The 17,128-nt window shown below is 45.9% G+C and overlaps 1 protein-coding gene across 2 annotated transcripts in view; it reads left to right on the top strand.

Moving 5' to 3' along the window:
• The window catches only part of IQGAP2 (IQ motif containing GTPase activating protein 2), a 1,127,142-nt gene that overhangs the window by 44,308 nt on the left and 1,065,706 nt on the right, over nucleotides 1–17,128 (top strand). The gene's annotated exons all lie outside the window — the stretch shown is intronic.

Below are 17,128 nucleotides of genomic sequence, written 5' to 3'. Positions count from 1 at the left end.
CCCATGAAGCACAAACCCTTTGGTTTCCATCTTACATGTACAAAAGCTTGGATGTGTGAAAGGGAACTAGCTGCAACTAAGGAATATCTGTGTCCATATGTTTAAGTTGTTCAGACTAGTGTATATGAATAATTAATGCAAACCATTTACTATTAGCTTGAACACACTAGTGAAGTGCTTTGAGCTACAAGCTCACCTTCCATTACTCACAATGGTTCCAGTATAAAAACTTGTGCATGTTTGCTAAATGTACCTAATTAAGGGTATTTTTTAATTTAATTTTTAATTTAATGCGCTTTTATATATCGCGAACATTACCCGAAGGTGTCAGAGCGCTTTACAAAAGAACCTGTTGCGATACATAAGGATTTAGGATTACATGAGTTGCATAAAAGATACAACAGAAAAAAATTGCAAATGTACAAGTTATAAAGTCACACAAAGAAGAGATACAAACAGAGAAAATTGCAAATGTACAAGTTGTAAAGTCACTCAAGGAAGAGATACAAATGGATAAACTCTAAGAATCACATAGGAATGGTAGTGAGTACAAGGGTCTACTACATATACTAGTGGTTAGTTATCTCTATATACATATATATACAAATAGTAGATTTGCTCAGGATTACATTTTACTAGTGATTAGGCTTGGACAAGTATATATCACATAATTACAGAGATAACGGAGAGGAGGGGCTCGCTGGCGAGGTCCTGCTAGGTGGGGAGGAAGATTGGGGACCTGTTCGCTGCCCTTCTTGTTGCCGGGGAGGGCGAGTTATCTGTTGGGGTTCGGGGTTGGGTAGGTAGGGGAGAAAAGCGGATATTTTACACACAACCTGACTATGTTGTTGTCGAATGATTATCGTTGCTATGGTATTGCCGCTTGATCTTTATGTAGATGTCTGGTAGTTGCCGCCCTGCCTCCGGGATGTGGGACACGAGGCTGTGTGCAATGCTGTTCATGACTGGCATCTGATGATAAGTGCAGATGGGCGGGACTGTTTAAACGAATGCTCATTGTTGATTCTGCAATAAAAATTGTTTTACCAAAAAAAAAAAAAATTACAGAGATAACGGATAAATAAAAAAAAGGTGGTAGAGAGCGGTAGGTGGGAGATAAGAGTCGGAGGCTGAGATTGGTGAGAGGAGAGAGGGGGACCTGAGGGGGAGAAAGAGCTAAGGCAGTCCAGCAAAAGAGAAATGTCTGAAGGTCGGCAGGATGGAATCCAATGGACTAAAGGAAAGGACAAGAATCCACAAAAGGGCTGACCCAGGTCGTGGGCATCGATGGAAACCATCTCAAAATGGCAAGATGCACCCAGGTCAGGACCCAAAAACCATGAGAGCAGAGTTCCATGAAGTGGGGTCGGAGGGGGGGACGCAGTCACAGCACCGAGGAGCACTCTGCCATCTTGTGCTCAGCAAGCGCTCATCTGACCTGGAGAGTTTAAAGCCGGTGGGGGGACAGGTCATCAGAGCACCCCACCATCAATACCAGAACATCTGGGGCAACACCAGGGTGATTAGCAATCCCCCGCTCACCGTCTACCATCCCGCGGTGCGTGAAAGCAGACAGTGGAGACCCCATGCATCCAGCGCTGCGCTCACCCCTCAAGAAGCACATCGCCAGCCGCCAACTCCTCTCCGATCTCCCGCACCGCGAGTGGCTAGACGAGGCTTGCTGAAGTGCTGGGGGTCTCCGAGAGCATACGCGCTCACCGTGTGTAGTGTGGGGAGGTGCCGGCAGCTGCGGGCAGTGGATCAGCCTTGGCAGCAGTGATGGTGGGTGGCGTAGCTCTGCCGATGCCATCTGCGGTTCCTCTTCATTACCGGCGGGGACGGCAGCCAGGTGGCACTGGGGAATCTCAGTGCTGCAGCCGCCAAATCCCTGGGTGTGTTGGAAACGAGATGGGCCACTTTCAGGGATATTTGCCAAAAAGGCGATCCCTGGCCCGGGAGCTCACAGAAGAAGCCTGAAAACAAAATTCGTGATTGTTTACTTTCAAAACAAAATATATACAAAAAAATTAAAAATTAAAACTTAAAACAAATGTGGTAAACAAATCAGCAATTTTAGATACAATTTGCCTGAGGCACTATTTAGTAACACATGTTTGGTTGTTTAAAAAAAATAAAATAATAAGATGAATTAAGGAGAATCAGTGTCAACCGCTATGGTCAACATTATAAGCAACATGAAAATACATTAGGAGCCCAGTGACATAAATGCACCCACAGCGCCTTGCAATGAAGATGTACGACTTTAGGCAGTTCACAAGAGCTTACAGAAGTAGGGCTTGAAACCGTTTCTTAGCAAACTTTTAGGAGTTTCAGTTTCACATGAGCAAATATATATATTTGTATAATTGCTCGTGAAAATCTGCTGATTGATTGGAAATTACATTTTCAATAGTACTTTTTCAACCTTTCTAGTGAGGGGATAAATTGGAAAAGAGTTGATGAAAATCCTGAAACATGCACATTTGTGGACTTGTCAGACTCGCAGGATATTCCATCCCTGTAACTACCGATTCCCGTGTACTTCATTTCACTGTATACAGATGTAGCAAAAGGTGGCACAATCAGAGCCCTGCTAGAATCTTATAGTTGATATAACGTGAGCTGCTGTATAATCAGAGAGGCTATTTTCAGAGATCCAATGTAGTGTGAACATTGGCATAATTTGGCACCTCACTGCATAGCTCCATAAGGGACAAGCGGATATTTTTACATGACGGGTAGGTACTTTCGGAAGCATCCCGTCTCTTGGATAAGCAGATATTTTATCAACTTTAACACCCTTGGTGCCAGGAACAGCGGCACAATGAGTGCATGAAAGTGTGCTTGAATGAGTAACAAACATACATTCTCAATCACAATCTCTCACATCGAATCTTTCACACACTCAATATTACTCTCACTCATTCTTGCTCTGACACTCATTCACCCTCGTTCTCTCTTATTACCACTCAAACCCTGTCACTCATTCATTCATTCATTTCCACTCACATACACACCTGCAAGCACACAGTATTTTTTTTTTTACTTCCCCCTCAGCAGCCTGTGCCTGTCCGAATCACCTCCCTGGCTACCAGTGCTGGATAGACCCTCGAGGCAGGCAGACAGCTCCCTCCTTCCTCAATCTCTGTAACCGGAAACTGAAGGCTGGATCTTGTGCAGTGCATACACTATGCCTGTACAATGCTCAGGTTGCACCTTTCAGCTCCACCATCTCCCAACATGTCTTGGGGCCGAGCAAGGTTAGCGCGGCTTCTGTCCTTACCCCACCTTTTGACAAGATGGGAGGGAGTGAAAGGACAGCCTGATAGATGGGTATCCCTGGGCACCACAAAGCTGAAGCCTGAAGGTGTGGAACTACCTTTACAGCCGATGCTTCAGCATGTCACAAATGTGGTGGCACCTGGGAGAGCAGTGGCATCTTGAGCACCCCTGCTTTGGCAGCTAAAGTCGGGGTTGCCCCTGGAACTGGTAAGGTTTATACTGGCATCTTCTTTATGCAGGCAAAAAGCTCATTAAAATGCTCTAATGGCAGGACAGAGGTGTGGAAGCCAGGGAATGCTAACTAAAGCAAGCTCAGTGAAGGAGACAAATGATGGAACCAAGGAAAAAGGATGGAGTGAGCATCAAAAGGGAGGGAGAGAGAACTGTTAGAAATGAAAAATATTATGAGGAAAGAAAGTATGATTGGTAGCTAGGAACTGAGAGGAGGATTGGGGAGGTAGGTAAAAAGCATGAATGAAAGAAATAGTGAGGGAAATTAAGGAAATATGGAAAGAAGGAAAGTTGAATAAAGGGTAAAAAGCACAAATGAAAAAAGGGTGTATGAGTTGATGGATCTAAAGGTGGAAGGACGGATGGGTGGAAGGGGGCCAGATTCAACTGTTGAAAGAATGAGTGAAAGGGTGGATGCAAGGGTGGGTGAAAAGATGAGTGAAAGGGCGAATGGATCAGGGTGTGAATAGAATGCTTGTTGGATGGAAGGCTCAAAAAATGGACGGAAGGAAGGATGAGAGGTGGATGGAGGCAGGATGGTCTGCATAGAAGCTTTGACTGGTAATTGGATTGCTTTAATGGTAAGCAAATGGATGGTGGGATGAAATGGTACAAGACGGGAAAGGTGAAAGTTGGAAGCATACAGATAGATTTAACGGTCAAGGAAGCCATTCTAGACAGTCAGGTTTTCTTTCTTCATTCATTCGTAGTCATTAGGCGTTTGTTCAAAAGTGTGTGGGGTATTTTACATTTCTGGCCTCATTCTTGTGGGAGTGTCAAGCCTCCAGGGCTGTATGTTTGTCTGCCCTGTAAAATGTGTTAGATGGCGGTCACACGCACCTTTATGATCCAACGGCAGGCATCAGATAGGTCCATTGCCTCATGCGGCTACTTCACCTTTGCTCGCAGCAAAAGTCTGCAGTTTTTCTTTTTTTTAAATAATTACACTAGTAGAAGATGGTAGCTTATATTCACTATTGGTATAATAAAACAAGCCTTGGTAAAGCCAGTGGGGCTCACTATTGACTTTGCAGCACACCTTAGGCAAAATGTAAAGAAGAAAAAAAGGCTTGATAAATCAACTTCTGTTGCTGATGATATCGTTCTGTAGGTGCACTCGTGCATCACCCCACATATGAGCACCTACAGAACGACGTAGGCACCATTTTCCTTTTTTAGTACAAAGCCTACGAGACATCGCAGCTTTATGGTTAGCTAAAGATATCTTGGGGACATTCGGAAAGCTGACATAAGAATGCATTTCGCCAATTGCTTACCATTGACTTTGTGGTTTTTAACTCACATTTCCTGACTTTCTATTTGCTTGCCTGTATGAACACCTGCACCCCTGTATGACAAGCATTCTATGACCACCTGCACCACTCTATGACCACCTGCACCACTGTGTGGCCACCTGCACCACTGTGTGGCCACCTGCACCGCTGTGTGGCCACCTGCACCGCTGTGTGGCCACCTGCACCACTGTGTGGCCACCTGCACCGCTGTGTGGCCACCTGCACCACTGTGTGACCACCTGCACCACTGTGTGGCCACCTGCACCACTGTGTGACCACCTGCACCACTGTATGCCAACCACGGTGTGACCACCTGCACCACGGTGTGACCACCTGCACCACGGTGTGACCACCTGCACCACGGTGTGACCACCTGCACCACGGTGTGACCACCTGCACCACGGTGTGACCACCTGCACCACGGTGTGACCACCTGCACCACTGTGTGACCACCTGCACCACTCTATGAACACCTTCACCGCTCTATGACAGCCGCCCTGTGAACACCTGCGCCGCCCTGTGAACACCTGCGCCGCCCTGTGAACACCTGCGCCGCCCTGTGAACACCTGCGCCGCCCTGTGAACACCTGCGCCGCCCTGTGAACACCTGCGCCGCCCTGTGAACACCTGCGCCGCTCTATGACAAAGTACTCCACTCTATGACAAAGTACTCCACTCTATGACAAAGTACTCCACTCTATGACAAAGTACTCCACTCTATGACACACACTACTCCACTCTGACACACACTACTCCACTCTACGACACACACTACTCCACTCTACGACACACACTACTCCACTCTACGACACACACTACTCCACTCTACGACACACACTACTCCACTCTACGACACACACTACTCCACTCTAACACTGTACTCCACTCTAACACTGTACTCCACTCTAACACTGTACTCCACTCTAACACTCTACTCCACTCTAACACTGTACTCCACTCTAACACTCTACTCCACTCTAACACTCTACTCCACTCTAACACTCTACTCCACTCTAACACTCTACTCCACTCTAACACTCTACTCCACTCTGCAACATTGCAATCCACTCTCCTGTATGCCTTTTGGCTTCATTCTACCACACTCCAATCCATTCTCCTCTACGCCATTAACTTTTAGTCATGCTGAACAGCAACAACACTGATGTACAATATGGCTAAAACGCATTGGCAAAGTCAATAGCTCTTGCATACGTGAGACCTAATGACTTTGCCAATGCTTGTTTTCATTTACCAATCCAAGATGGTGAATGCTTGTAAAACGTTTTTTTTTTAATACTTTTTTTTTGCACAAAATAAAACGGGAATACTAGGGTGGGAAGGGGGCAAAGGAGGAGTGGGTGGAGAAAGGAGGGCAAAAAGCAGCACACGAGAGCAAACCACTAGAAAAGTCAGGCGGGGGAATTAGACAAGAGAGAGGCACATGAGAGTGAGAGCAATACAGGGAAGAAAAAACGCACAAGTGAGAGAGCAACACTGGGGTGGGGGAGCACACGAGGGTGAGCAGCATATAAGAGAGGGAGCAACACAGAGCGCAGGGGCAGGTAGAAGCACACTAGACAGAGAGCTGCAAAACACATGCACTGTCATGGACTGTGCAACCAAAAAGAAAAAAGTTGTTCCTTAAAAGTGAGCAGTGGAACAATACAAGTCAGCCAAAATGATGGTTAAGAGACTTTCCTCTGGCGGAGGGGCAAGACAAGAAGAGGAAGGCAAGCCATTGAATAAGGAGCAATCAAATGATACTGACTATAAAGCCAAACAACGGGAAGCAATGGGTGTGTGGGCTGAAAGCTCACTTTAACTTCTTGGTAATCCTACAATAGACCTTTGGCGACCAGAGCATGTGCACTGTCTGGTTGGTGAGACCTAAAAGTAACAGTAGTGTCGATGCCCTTAGGGTGTGTGCTACAAATGGCTTGATGAACAAGGTTTTCATGCTGTAGAAGAAATAAATAGAACAGGCGAGATTCCCTTAAGAGTTGGTTCCTTTAGGCTGAAATTTGAAATCCAGTAGCTCAAAATTTTAAATTCCACAATTAAAATCTAAAAAAATATTTAGTACGCTTTACTTTGGTTCCTATAGTTCAGGTCTTGCTTTATGTATGGACTTTGATGGTATTGTCAGCGGCAGATAACGTTGGTCCAGTACTGTCTCCCTTGTAAAATTGATAGAGTTTTAAGCAAATGGCTCATAAAGCGGGGAATGTGACTTAGTGAGTTGACACTCGCCTGTAGCAAATGCAGTGGTCCACCGATTAGTAGTTATAATTCTAGTCTCATCCTTCTGAGGAGGAGAAATAAGTAGCAGTGACTTGAGTAACAGTAGTACTTCCTATTTACAGCACTCACTTCGAAATGGCAGAAATGTAATACCAAGCACTTTATAGAAAATGTATTATTTATATATTTTCTAAGTTGGTCTTTATTCTGTTTCTACCTTATTTTGTAAGTTAGGATAATTTCTGCTATAATGATCTCTTCACTGGTTGTTACTGGGGACTTTGCTTAAGGCTGTTCTTTAAGCAAGACTGTGTTGTTGTTCGACATCAAAGCGCGATTGCTGTTGAATGTTTTTTATAATTATTAAAGGTATACTCTTTTGTAACATGTAGCAGATCTTAAATATTCTTTTCTTTTGTGCTGTTTGTGTACAGAATTATATGCAAATAAAGTATATTACTGCCAACTATGGCTTATTAAAGGGAAATGGGATGGGGAAGATTTTTATCACCCTGGGACTTTTTCACAATTGGTGCTTGTGTTGTACGCGCGAGGTTTGTTGATGGTGAACTGATCTGTGTGACCCTGGCCAAAGTGGGATGCCTTCAACATACTTCTTGCAATGGGCTCTAAAATAAAGGCCATTGTTTGCTAAGTTGCAGTAGGAATCATCTCAAGAGGGCTGGCGCCTGAGGGAAGCAGATGCAGCATTGTTTAAATGCAAATAAGTGAGATCTGGACGATAAAAAGACTTTCTCTGTTCCTGTTGCCTTGAAATTCTTATCTGCGCTTCCTTGTCTAGTCCTTGCAGGCTTCCCTCCTCTCTGCCTTCCCACCTCACTCTCAGTCCTGGGCAGATTACAGCTGCTCCACAAGCAGTAGGTCAGTCAAGTGGGGAGAGGCAGTGAAGATTGTGTAGGTTGTAATGATAAGTCAAAGTCTCCACTTTTTGTTTGGGTTGCTAAACTTTATTTTACAGGATTGCTTTCTTATTCTGTGTAGCTCTGGCGACTCGTAAGCTTGACTGCTGTTTAGTGTAAGTCTTTAAGGCACTGTGAAAGGGCAGCACAGCAGGTTGGGGTCAGACAGGATGCCAGTAGGCTTGGTAATAGAGTTGTGGAACTTTGAGCTCAGATGAAGTGATGTAAAGGAGGTGAGAGAAGGGTGGGCGACAACGTAACATAGCAGGTTGTCGGTGGAGTGGGGCATTTGGTGCAGAATTGGTCGGAAGATAGACCGGACATCATAACAGGCTGGCTGAAAATAACCCGAGGCCTGAAGCAGTATGGCTCTGCGGCCTTAGCAAGTGTAGGCTAACATTTGTCTAGCCGCTGTCATTTTAGGCTATAAATTGTGTGTGCGCATGCTCATGTGCTAAAAAAATGATGCAGTAACCTTTTTATATGAAGATTACACTGCTTTGTACGATAAAATACATTTTACTTTCGCATTTGTTGAAGCCACATCCCACCCCCTTTGTTGTATTTAAATGTGTTTACTCCTCGTGCTTCTTACGGGGACCACCATTTTTCTTCTGGTGCCAATCCGTTATTCCAAATAGGGCTCTGATGTCCACTCTTATCACATTTGGCAAATGTCCCATAAATATGTCCACATCTGAAAATTGAACTTGCCTTGGACTGCTCATTTAGAGTGTTGACACAGAAGGCATGCCTTTATTTCCAGAGGGCAGCAGAGCAGCAACGTTTTATGTAGCCAAGAAGTGGGGATGTGTACAAAGGAAAAAAAGATTGCAGGGCAAAGGAAGCAGAAAAAAATCACAAGGTCTTTAGACCATCAGTCCACCATTCTGAAGGGCGGATAGTTAAGCAACAGAGTGGGCGTACTTCATGAACGGGTGCTAAACTGTGTCCTAGTAATGGACTGATGTGCAACCACAGTTAACAGAAAATTGCATTGTCCCTGAGGAGTGGGGAAGAAGTGCCCCAGAACAAGCACTTAACTGTGAGCCTGGAAACAGTGGCATTTGAAAACACCAGTTCTGTCTGTCAAAAAAAGTATGGCTTAAAACATCCTAAGGGGTCTGTATGATGGGGCATCTAGCGCACCCTACCTCTGGGAAGGTGTTATGTGCCTCAAGGGAAGGGCCTTGTCCCTCGGAGTCAATGGAAAGTGACTTACAGCTTTAGGGCAACTGTGGTTGGCTTTAATACTTTAACGTAGGAGACATGGAGTATCAAAATGAGTAACGCTACGCACTTCCAAAGGCATAGCACAGACCCATTTGCCGAAAATAAAATACTGTAACAATATAGAATCATAACAAAAAAATTATAGCCCAAAAGACCGTTTTTGTTTCATACCCTGTGAAGTGTCATAAAAAATGTAGTTCAAAAACACATGCGTTCTCACGGAGTGCTGAACTGAAAATAAAAAAGTAGTTTTTGAAAAGAAAGTTATTGAAGCAGAGATTCAAGAAATTAAAGTAATGGTAAAGAGTCAATGCCCCATGGGAGGGACATACACCAGATTGACAAGCTGGGGAATGAATAAGGCAAATAAGAGTGTCAAGGAAAGCCAACAAATGGTAAGCTGTGGGCGGGCTTCAGGCCCGTCAATGTTTGTGGTAAGTCGAAATATGCCTTGCAACAGACTGTGCATGCTCTGCCTGGTAGGCAAAGGAGGTTGGATATCGAGGTACCAGTGTGGAAGTGCCAGCACAAGGTGATACCACATTGGGCTCGCAGGGAACACTCATTGGACACTAGAGATGAAGATGACTTAACCCTACTGGAAAAACCCATGTATTGAAGAGATTTGTGGTGTAGGAAATCCAATGAGTTGCAGAATGCATGGACGCAAAGTCATGTTTTTTCGGTGCATTGGCAGAGGGCTAGGCCTATTCTGGGGAAATGTTAGAGAGAATCTTCACAGGTAAGAGGGGTATCACATAGGCTCAGAGGGGATAAGAGGCCATCCATTGGACCTTAATTGAGATTGCTGCTGCAAAGAAACTCAAGAAGGGGCATCAGTTGCTTTGAAGCAACTGAAATGATGGATCATGAAAGCCAGTGGAAGTCAGCTGCGATCCAGTGTATAGGGTCCAGGAAACGAGACAAGCAGCCAAAAAAGGACAGTCTATTTCTCGAGGCAGTCAACCACGAATGAGCTCATAGACCAAGCAGTGCTGGCCAGGAAAAAGGATGAAGCCATTTTTGCTGTCAAATACAATTTTCTTAGGATTTCTGGATTTTTTTTATTGAGATGAATATTTTCTGTCCTTGCGAAGCATGCATGCATTGCTCATGCTTTCATCAGTTCTCCCCGGCCGGATTGAAGGTCTGGCAGCAGTTTACAGTCAGCTGCCTAAACAGTCTACCTTTAGTGGGGCTCTCAAGCGGCAGACCTCCAGTGGCCTGATCTGGTCTACAGAATTCTTGAAGCATGTCTCGAGCCATGACTAGGGACAGGCCATCACTGTGTCACAAAAGTGTACCTGAAAAGGCGAGTAGCAGAAACGCTCCATCTTTCATTCAGAAGTTTTTTAAACCTTGGACAGTTGCACGTTTCCACAGATTTGGACTGCTTCGAGCCATGGCATTAGACTGTAACCGAAGAAGGGGTTAGGCAAGTCTTGTCCTGCAGCCCCTCGTGGTACCCTCTTAGCTTCAGCCCCATTGGCCCCAGGACCCCTGCCCCCTACTGGTGCAGCACGTGCTTGCTACCAGGTTGGCGGGGCCCTAGAATTTGCTCTAAGTTTGTTTGCTAATTAGCACCGTCTGTGAACAATATATGGTAAAACTTTAAAGCATGTTTTTGAAGAGGACCCACAACATAAGTTAGAACCGAAGTTAATCATTTTATCTTGAATAATAGTACGAGGGGGAGAAGTCACCGGCCAGTGAGGGGCGGACATACCTGCGGGGAAGACGCTCGCCGACGCGCTCCTGGGGCCCTAACGCTGTAAGTCTCGCCGCCACTGCACGCCATCCTGCGGCTGGAGACTACAGCTCCCAGGGAGCTTAGCGGCCACTTCCTGCATCCGGCCACAGCGCGCCCGGAGGCGCTACTTGAGCAGGACGCTCCCTCGGTGGAGCGAGGGGGAGAAGTCACCGGCCAGTGAGGGGCGGACATACCTGCAGGGAAGACGCTCGCCGACGCGCTCCTGGGGCCCTAACGCTGTAAGTCTCGCCGCCACTGCACGCCATCCTGCGGCTGGAGACTACAGCTCCCAGGGAGCTTAGCGGCCACTTCCTGCATCCGGCCACAGCGCGCCCGGAGGCGCTACTTGAGCAGGACGCTCCCTCGGTGGAGCGAGGGGGAGAAGTCACCGGCCAGTGAGGGGCGGACATACCTGCAGGGAAGACGCTCGCCGACGCGCTCCTGGGGCCCTAACGCTGTAAGTCTCGCCGCCACTGCACGCCATCCTGCGGCTGGAGACTACAGCTCCCAGGGAGCTTAGCGGCCACTTCCTGCATCCGGCCACAGCGCGCCCGGAGGCGCTACTTGAGCAGGACGCTCCCTCGGTGGAGCGAGGGGGAGAAGTCACCGGCCAGTGAGGGGCGGACATACCTGCGGGGAAGACGCTCGCCGACGCGCTCCTGGGGCCCTAACGCTGTAAGTCTCGCCGCCACTGCACGCCATCCTGTGGCTGGAGACTACAGCTCCCAGGGAGCTTAGCGGCCACTTCCTGCATCCGGCCACAGCGCGCCCGGAGGCGCTACTTGAGCAGGACGCTCCCTCGGTGGAGCGAGGGGGAGAAGTCACCGGCCAGTGAGGGGCGGACATACCTGCGGGGAAGACACTCGCCGACGCGCTCCTGGGGCCCTAACGCTGTAAGTCTCGCCGCCACTGCACGCCATCCTGCGGCTGGAGACTACAGCTCCCAGGGAGCTTAGCGGCCACTTCCTGCATCCGGCCACAGCGCGCCCGGAGGCGCTACTTGAGCAGGACGCTCCCTCCGCGTCGCGGGACGCGCGCAGGCGTATGCCGGGCTAAACCCGGGCAAAGGGTGGGCCCTCTGTGGCCCTCAGTGGACCGAATAGGACGGGACGGGCCACTCCCCTTGTAACTTCTGCTAAAGGAGGTATAGTGTACACACATTATTTTGACTCTTTCCTGTAATATCACTATCTCCACTCTGATTATGCCCTGCACGGGGGGAACAAGCTCAGCTGCGCAAATGCACCAAACGATTACCACAAGCTCTTTGCCTACTGTTCAAGTGATAGACATAAACTGTCCTTGTTACTCTCCATCTAGTACACTATCTCCTCCATTAAACTCCCCAAGAGAGCATAACCTGTCCCTGTGGGATGAACTAAACAGTCTATGCAAAACAAAGTATGTCAGTTTGGATGCACCCTCTCTTGCCAAAGGCACCGGTACTATAAATACTAAAGGCAGTACACAGGAATCCCCCCTTTTATCGAACAAAGTCAATACACAAGCCTCTGTACTTCCATGGCTATTACCCGTCAAAAGAAAGCATGATGAGGACAATGCCAAAAGGACTCAATCCAAATTCCATAAACCATCTGTAAGCCCCGCATGGTCTGTTCATAATCTCCCTATCATCATGGAGACTGATGTCAAACTGGATGAATCAATATCCTATTCCCAGATCCTTCTATTGACTCAGATCGAACAGCTCGTTAAAACCATCATTTCCCCACTAACAGAAAAAATCAACGCTATAGGAGAAAGGCTCTCGGTCTAGAGAATAAAATCACGGCTATCCTGAAACCCATTGATAATTCAGCAACATCGAACCGACCCCAGCCATCTACCACTTTTCCAACAGCTAAGCCAACTGCCATCCACAAAAGCATGCAAGTCACCCTACAATCCCCTAAAATCCCAGATTCAACTATTCCCAAAGCTCCTTTCAAATCTGTTATACCAAGGCCCTCAGAGGTCAAGACAGTACGCAAAGTACCACACATACACCTCCCGCCAGAAGCTGCGCCATATGTGTCCGTCCTCTCAGGAGTACCAGCACTTGCGATGGGAAAAGCTGAAAGACAGCAGGATCTATTGAACAAAGTTATATTCTGGATGGGAAGAAATAGACCCCTACCACCGGATAAAGACGGCGGAATCCTGAGTGTGAGAAGGGTGGGCTGTTTGGGCCCACTACCAAAAAACATTTCAGGGGACTTGGTACTGGTTAGATTCAGGAACCGGAACATCGCACCTTATTTAAGATCTTGTCCGCCCCAAGAAGGGGATGGCCCAATACATATTTGGGATCTATTTGATTTTTATCCCTGTATGCCAAATATCCCCCGGTTAGGACCAACAATAGCCTGCCACCACGCGTTGGGTGGGGAAGTCCAGGTACCCAGTGGTATTAGTTTTTCTTTTTCCAACAGATTTGATCCATTGTACAACTGTCGCAACTCTTGAGTCTACTTACCATAAAGGACAAACCCGTGTATCTTTACTCCAGATAGGGATAAACCCCTTGAATAATATGTTACACTATTGAACTCCGAGGTTGGGGTTATGTCTTTTTTGAAATTGAAGTTATGTTTATTCTTGAATGTACATATTTATTTTTAATGATTGTCTTTTTTTTGTACGCTTTTATGATTTTTAAAAACAAAATCAAATAAAGCATTTCAAACTAAACTAAAAAGAATAATAGTACGTTTATTTTAAAGGGTAGTGCCTTCATTGTCTTGGGTCACTTGCTGATTACATGGTTCAGTCTCCAGCTGTGATATAGCGTTTAATTAATTAATTTATTTTGATTGTTGGTGGGATGGCAGGGCGGGAGGCATCTCAGGATGAGGGAGGGCATGCAACACGGAGGGTGTGGGGACAAAAGCACTGTTATGTGGGCAGTGGTGACTGCCTCGTAGTGCTGTTTTTTTTGTTATGGCAGGTGGGTGGGGACAAACCATGACAAGGAGGGTGGGGACGCAATGATAACGCGAGGGAGAGTGGTGCACAGCTGAAAGACAAAAAAAAAAGCTCTATGATGGAGCCAGCTAGGGCCGCATCATAGTGCTTTTATTTGTTTATACTGGATGGGTAAAGGGGGAACACGGACAGCGGGAGGAGGCAAGTAACAACACGGAGCGGACGATCAACAACAGAGGGTGGGAGGGAGTGAAAGGGGGCACGCAACAACACAGTGAGAGAGGGCAAGCAACAACACTCACAGACGGCGTGAGGGGTTAAGCCACAACATGGATAGCAGGGCGCAAGCAACGGGAAGGAAGTGTGCATCAAGGAGTGGGATTGGAGGACGCAACAGGGGAGATGTCTGCATAGACTACACATCTGGGGGCAAACAACATGAAGACACATACACTGTCACAGTGCTTCAACAAAAATCAAGCAGTATAGGACACAAGTACTTAAACCATGCTCCAGGGGAGGGTTAAACAGAAGAAGAGGATGTGAAGCCTGCACTTGTTAACAGATCAGAAGCAAACCAATATGAGCCACAATGAAACCAACCAATGGTAAGCAGGAGGAAAGCTCTAAGCCCACTGTAAGCTAACAAAATGTCTCACAAGTGGCAGTGCATGTGCTGTTTCAGGTGAGACCTGGAAATTATAATATTTACGCTTGTGAGGCAACACTTGAAGATTGGTGAGTAATAAAACATGCATTTGCAAAGCTCGCTTTTACTTCTTAAAACATCTAGGCCCTGAATTATTTATTGTTTAGTGTTACTCAACTCAAGGGTATTCATGTTATCGACCTCAGAAAGATGAACATACCCGCCAGGATTTGACCGAAGTGCATTAGGCCACTCACAGGTCCCTGGAGTGGATGCATTAGTCCACGGAGTCCGAACGATTGGGGATGTTGTAAACTGTGAATGGTCTAAGATGGTGGAGACATGATGTGTGGGTTGAAGAAGAGCACAGTGTTGAAGCTGAGACTTTATGGAGAATGTTTTTTGAAGTCAGAGATGTTTCCTGAGATGTTATGGTATGGGGAAGTGTGACCCTGCCACGCCCTTCCGCCAGGTACTTAATCTTTTTTGTGGGAATAATTATTGTCGTGGCTCAAACGCGTAGAAGGAGTGAGACGTGGAGACCAGAATAGTTTGGAAACGGCTCTTGTGGCATTCTTACCTTAAAAAGCGATATAGATTAAAACAGAATCAATACAAAATAGAAAAGAGACCTCGCCTCTATGACTTTTACGCAGGTGACCATATTACGATAAGTGTTTCTTTGCACATTTCTAAAAAGAGCTTTTAATACTCCTGATGTTTTATTGGAATAACCTGACTTTATTGGCTACAGAAGAGGAACAGGTCACCAGGTGCGGCTGCACAATTGCCTCCTTAAAACGTGTGATTGGGTAAAAGCCTTGTCATTTGCTCCAGTGAGAGATACCCAACAGAACACGAGACTCCTAAATTTAGTACTATTGATAAAATACATAATCTTTGAGAGGTGAACAAATAGACATGTCCTACATTTTATATACTGTTGTAATGAGAGCCTTTCTCTAATTCTATTTTTCTCTCATCAGAAAATTAAAAGTGAACATACTCTGCGGTCTCTTGTCTGAAAGAAAAAATGGAGAACCTTAGGTTGTATATGTGCGTCTTGCTGTCCTGTCCTGTTCTCATGATCTAAACTTTATCGAAATTCACTACAGGAGCCACAAACAATGGCACCCTTCAGAAGAGGGCAGTGAGTTGGCACAGATCATGTCCCTTTTGAGTAACACATGTTGCCCATGCAGGAAACATATGGAAATGCCATCTAGATGATGGTGTTGTAAGAGTTACGGATTGCGCGGTTTCGTCTGTAGGTTTTACATGGATAAACAAGTAATTTCCTTATATACAGAGTTTGTGTAGAGATACAGAATTCTGCAATGAAGTTTGACCCCTAGTGCCGCATGGGGAGGTTGTACAGACACATACACTTAAGTAATGGTCTTCTAGAGCAGAATATTATGTGAATCATGGTACGTTTGATTTCCCACAATAGAGTGCGTGCTTTAGAATTTCTAAAGGGTTGCGTTGCAATCATATATTGAGGTTTCATTACTGGGAACCCTTCTTCAGGTTACTAAATCAGCAGATAGGGAGAATATAGCCTTCATTTGCAGTTGAGCTTGATGCTATTGATGAAAATTTGTTCGGTCCTCGGGGTGATGACGCCTAAGACTGGCTCGCCCACAGAACAAGTTCTGAGTTTAATAGCATGGAATATGGCGTTTCTTCAAATCCCAGTGACCATGATCGCATGCGTACATGGGTGTGGTTCCCCATCTGTTTTCAATGGGACTTTTTCACTTTTGCCATTTAATCATCAGTGCTGTTTTCACTGTCCCTGCCAACACCTCCCTCTGAAAGAAAAATAATGCGATAAATAGGCATTACTCCTCATTGAGGACTGGGATCTGCGTTTCTTACTCTATCAGTCTACTGTTGTGTGTTTTTGTAACATGAGGGCATATCACGGTCCAATTCTGAGTAACAGGTGAAGCACACATCCTCTCCATTATATTGAGAGTTGTGTTTACTGTGCAATCCGAGTATTATTTCAGTGTATTTGAATCCAGTGTCCTCGTCTGTATGAGAATTGAGTGAACACTTCGATATTGTCAGCCATGTCAATGCTTAATGTCAATTTCACACATGTCAGCTCATGCGGATCTGTGTCCTCTCGTGCAAAATCATTTAATTATGACATTCGCATAACATCCAAAAGAAGAAGCATTCAAATTACAGTTCTTAAAATGTAACTATAGTTTTCCATATTTCGGCATAATGAAGAATTGGAGAAAGGGATACATAGCCAAGTGGGTTAGAGAAGAACAAGGCTTGATGTCTGCGTCTTCTTAGCGAGAAGCAGAGTGCTTGTGAACTATCGTATTGGGCCCTGAAGATCAGTGCCAGATTACTCATTTAGACACCATTTGTGGTTTTAAGTCTGAATCCTGAATCAAATAAAAATGCTGTGAGAGATTCACCAGGTAAGGTCCCTCCAACGTTAGCCCTGCCCTGGCTTCCTGTACAAGAACGGATTAAATCTGAGGTGCTTTGCTTGACATGCGAAGCACTTTATACCACTTACGCTTCCATTTTGGAACTGGATTTTTCCTTTATCTTCCCGGGAGGCAGTATATAGCTT

This window comes from Lissotriton helveticus, chromosome 2_1 (assembly GCF_964261635.1).
Source record: "Lissotriton helveticus chromosome 2_1, aLisHel1.1, whole genome shotgun sequence".
Lineage (NCBI taxonomy): Eukaryota > Metazoa > Chordata > Amphibia > Caudata > Salamandridae > Lissotriton > Lissotriton helveticus.
This window is presented reverse-complemented; position numbering and strand designations above follow the sequence as displayed.